Source organism: Schistocerca serialis, unplaced genomic scaffold (genome assembly GCF_023864345.2).
Source record: "Schistocerca serialis cubense isolate TAMUIC-IGC-003099 unplaced genomic scaffold, iqSchSeri2.2 HiC_scaffold_525, whole genome shotgun sequence".
In the NCBI taxonomy this organism is placed as follows: Eukaryota; Metazoa; Arthropoda; class Insecta; order Orthoptera; family Acrididae; genus Schistocerca; species Schistocerca serialis.
Genome location: NW_026048108.1, coordinates 2501 through 7500, shown reverse-complemented (window position 1 = coordinate 7500; position 5000 = coordinate 2501). Strand labels below are relative to the sequence as shown.

Genomic DNA, 5000 nt, shown 5'->3' with positions numbered 1-5000 from the left:
ACGGACCGGACGAGCCGACCGATTGGTTTTGATCTAATAAAAGCGTCCCTTCCATCTCTGGTCGGGACTCTGTTTGCATGTATTAGCTCTAGAATTACCACAGTTATCCAAGTAACGTGGGTACGATCTAAGGAACCATAACTGATTTAATGAGCCATTCGCGGTTTCACCTTAATGCGGCTTGTACTGAGACATGCATGGCTTAATCTTTGAGACAAGCATATGACTACTGGCAGGATCAACCAGGGAGCTGCGTCAACTAGAGCTGAGCAGCCGGCCGCCCGGGAGTGTGTCCCGGGGGCCCGCGCGAACACGCAAGCGTCCGCTCAATTATTCTGCAAACAGGAGGAGGCTGAGCTCCCCTGCACAACACACCTCGAAACCCTCTCAGGTCCCGGCGGCGCGCAGCGCCGTCCTAAGTACTTGGTCGGGTTCGAGAGAGGCGCAATCGCCCGGAGTTAGGCGAGTAGACGCTTTAGGTGCGACCACCCGTGCTCCCAACTGAGCTTGCCGCTGCCGACAGAGGCCCGGGAGCGTGCTGTCGTGGCATTGCCGGCGGGAGACAACACGCGCCACCTACGGTGACCGGCAGCTCCAACGCCAGCGCCACAGAAGGACAAAAGCCCCACTTGGGTGCCGAAGCGAACTCTCCCAGCACAGCGCACGCGCCAACACGTCCGCACAGCTGCGATACAAACCACCTGCGAGAACCGCTGGGGCGACCGAGCAGCAGACGGCGTCGCGGCGCCGAGCGCCGGGCGGCGGCGCATCCTCAGCGCACACAGTCCTCAATCGGACCAGCACACTGCAGATGGCCACCGCGCTTCGCACCGGGCCCGCGAGGACCTACTTTGGCCGCAAGGCGCCGCGAGCAGGGGGCGCCGGCGCGCAGCTGCGCCGCCTGCCGCGTCCGTCGGCCGGCGCGCCTGCCACTGGCCGCCCCCACCAGCCGGCTGTAGCGCGTGCGCCCACGCACCGCGCTGCCAGCACGCCGGGCGGCCCCCCCTCACCGGCCGGGGACGGTCCCACCCAGCCACCGCCGCGTATCGCCTCACACCCAGATCCCCTTTCGCGTTCGTGGGCATGGTGGGTCCCCTTTCACGTTCGTGGGCATGGTGGGTATCCCTGAAACAACCGGTTAATAGCTCGACCGATCGTCGCCAACACTGATTCACCTCTAGCGAGAACAACCGCACCACAACGGGTTACCTGTTGTTCATTTGCGTAACGTCACCAGCAAACGTAGACGTCCATCGCCATTTGCAACGAGTATTGCATGCCTGTGTCAGGTGTCACAACACACTACGTCTGCCCACATAGACGCAACAACATGTGCACGCCTCGAGAACACGTGGAAGGTAGCCCCCGTACGTATGCGGTGTCCATTGCGCGAACGACTGTCAGCCGGCCTCTGCAGGATGTCGCAGATGTGGAACGCGGTGCAACATGCTATCACGGTGTGTGAGAAGAGACGACTACGTCCGAATACACGCTCCACTACATCAACAGACTGCTCATGCTGATCGCCATCCAGGGCGTCCGTTCCTCCCACACGTCTGAATGGCGTACCACACTGCAATCCAGCTCTTATAGGGAGACGACACGTAGCTGCGTGCACAATATTTGGACTGTATGGTCTGCCGTTGCTAGGCGCAGTCGTCGTACGGTCACACATGTGCCACGATGTATCATTCAGTACATACGGACCAATGTGCAGTACAGTTTGTGGGTTTTGCGTACATCGGCGGACAGGTGACAGGCCGTACCACAACGTAGGCTGAGTACGTCGGCATGCGAAGGGCATTGAACATGCAAACTTCTCAACGACCAGCTTGCGAAGGCAGGGGGGAAGGGGGGGGGGCATGTACGTCCTGCTGCTATCCACATTACAGTGTATAGCAGGAGCATGTGGAAAGTCAGCAACACCTGCAAGGTGTTTAACATGACGCGATACACAGGGGACCGGGCAGTGCGAATAGCGAACTATATTGCGAGGGTTGCGGTTAGGCAACACTACACTAATTTAACGAGTTGCATAACAATTACAGAGCAGGTTCAGCGACAACGTGCGTCAGGTTAAGGCGCAATATAGGTTAGGTTGAGGCACAATATAGGTTAGGTTAAGGCACAACATGGGTTACGTTAAGGCACAAATTGGGTTACGTTAAGGCACAACATGGGTTACGTTAAGGCACAACATGGGTTACGTTAAGGCACAAATTAGGTTACGTTAAGGCACAAATTAGGTTACGTTAAGGCACAAATTAGGTTACGTTAAGGCACAAATTAGGTTACGTTAAGGCACAAATTAGGTTACGTTAAGGCACAAATTAGGTTACGTTAAGGCACAAATTAGGTTACGTTAAGGCACAAATTAGGTTACGTTAAGGCACAAATTAGGTTACGTTAAGGCACAAATTAGGTTACGTTAAGGCACAAATTAGGTTACGTTAAGGCACAAATTAGGTTACGTTAAGGCACAAATTAGGTTACGTTAAGGCACAAATTAGGTTACGTTAAGGCACAAATTAGGTTACGTTAAGGCACAAATTAGGTTACGTTAAGGCACAAATTAGGTTACGTTAAGGCACAAATTAGGTTACGTTAAGGCACAAATTAGGTTACGTTAAGGCACAAATTAGGTTACGTTAAGGCACAAATTAGGTTACGTTAAGGCACAAATTAGGTTACGTTAAGGCACAAATTAGGTTACGTTAAGGCACAAATTAGGTTACGTTAAGGCACAAATTAGGTTACGTTAAGGCACAAATTAGGTTACGTTAAGGCACAAATTAGGTTACGTTAAGGCACAAATTAGGTTACGTTAAGGTACAATATGGGTTAGGTTAAGGTACAATATGGGTTAGGTTAAGGTACAATATGGGTTAGGTTAAGGTACAATATGGGTTAGGTTAAGGCACAACGTAGGTTAGGTTAAGGCACAACATAGGTTAGGTTAAGGCACAACATAGGTTAGGTTAAGGCACAACATAGGTTAGGTTAAGGCACAACATAGGTTAGGTTAAGGCACAACATAGGTTAGGTTAAGGCACAACATAGGTTAGGTTAAGGCACAACATAGGTTAGGTTAAGGCACAACATAGGTTAGGTTAAGGCACAACGTAGGTTAGGTTAAGGCACAACGTAGGTTAGGTTAAGGCACAACGTAGGTTAGGTTAAGGCACAACGTAGGTTAGGTTAAGGCACAACGTAGGTTAGGTTAAGGCACAACGTAGGTTAGGTTAAGGCACAACGTAGGTTAGGTTAAGGCACAACGTAGGTTAGGTTAAGGCACAACGTAGGTTAGGTTAAGGCACAACGTAGGTTAGGTTAAGGCACAACGTAGGTTAGGTTAAGGCACAACGTAGGTTAGGTTAAGGCACAACGTAGGTTAGGTTAAGGCACAACGTAGGTTAGGTTAAGGCACAACGTAGGTTAGGTTAAGGCACAACGTAGGTTAGGTTAAGGCACAACGTAGGTTAGGTTAAGGCACAACGTAGGTTAGGTTAAGGCACAACGTAGGTTAGGTTAAGGCACAACGTAGGTTAGGTTAAGGCACAACGTAGGTTAGGTTAAGGCACAACGTAGGTTAGGTTAAGGCACAACGTAGGTTAGGTTAAGGCACAACGTAGGTTAGGTTAAGGCACAACGTAGGTTAGGTTAAGGCACAACGTAGGTTAGGTTAAGGCACAACGTAGGTTAGGTTAAGGCACAACGTAGGTTAGGTTAAGGCACAACGTAGGTTAGGTTAAGGCACAACGTAGGTTAGGTTAAGGCACAACGTAGGTTAGGTTAAGGCACAACGTAGGTTAGGTTAAGGCACAACATAGGTTAGGTTAAGGCACAACATAGGTTAGGTTAAGGCACAACATAGGTTAGGTTAAGGCACAACATAGGTTAGGTTAAGGCACAACATAGGTTAGGTTAAGGCACAACATAGGTTAGGTTAAGGCACAACATAGGTTAGGTTAAGGCACAACATAGGTTAGGTTAAGGCACAACATAGGTTAGGTTAAGGCACAACATAGGTTAGGTTAAGGCACAACGTAGGTTAGGTTAAGGCACAACGTAGGTTAGGTTAAGGCACAACGTAGGTTAGGTTAAGGCACAACGTAGGTTAGGTTAAGGTACAACGTAGGTTAGGTTAAGGTACAACGTAGGTTAGGTTAAGGTACAACGTAGGTTAGGTTAAGGTACAACGTAGGTTAGGTTAAGGTACAACGTAGGTTAGGTTAAGGTACAACGTAGGTTAGGTTAAGGTACAACGTAGGTTAGGTTAAGGTACAACGTAGGTTAGGTTAAGGTACAACGTAGGTTAGGTGAAGGCGCAATGTAGGTTAGGTTAAGGTACGATATACCTTAGGTTAAGGTACAATATCGCTTAGGTTAAGGTACAATATAGCTTAGGTTAAGGTACACGTTGTAGGGAAAGGTGTATTTTGGGGGGGGAGGGGGGCGGCAGGTTCGTTGATAGTGATTATCGTAAGTGCATGCCTGCGGGATCATCCGATTTGTCACGTCAGGATGCACTTGTGGCTCATGACAGGCGGCGCTCCGATTCCAAGGTTGTGGCAGATCTGTGTCTTTCATTCCTGCCATTGTTTGTGTACTGTGACAGGAGGCAGTATTGTGATGTTGGGTGCACCCCTGTGTAGGACATGTGTGGGTGTTCGTGGCTTAGCTGAGCAATGGCGGATGTCGGAAGGGTGGGATATTCTGTTTTCTGGGTGGACCTCCCGGTCTGGTTATGATAGTGTGGATTGTGTAATGTGGCGGAGAGGATGCACCGGATGTTCTTCCATGCTGGTGGTTAGATATTGTGTGTGTGCCTGTTAGAGGCAGAGAGTAGTGTGTGATAGTGTCTGGCTGACGTGTGGTTCTCATTGTGTGCAGAGTCTTTCAGCATGTATAGGGACGGTTGTATATATTATCTGTATTCTGATGGCTCTGCATCTATTACTAATCAGTGCCGTGTATACGGTTACTCTGGTTCCAGTCGA

At 49.8% G+C, this 5000-nt stretch overlaps 1 non-coding gene across 1 annotated transcript in view; it reads right to left on the bottom strand.

Annotated features, from left to right (window-relative positions):
* Positions 1-249, bottom strand: part of LOC126447680 (small subunit ribosomal RNA) — a 1909-nt gene extending 1660 nt beyond the window's left edge. Inside the window, exon 1 of the ribosomal RNA XR_007583855.1 lies at positions 1-249. This exon is cut by the window's left edge and continues 1660 nt beyond it. This is a non-coding gene — a ribosomal RNA (small subunit ribosomal RNA).
* Positions 250-5000: the final 4751 nt, after the last annotated feature.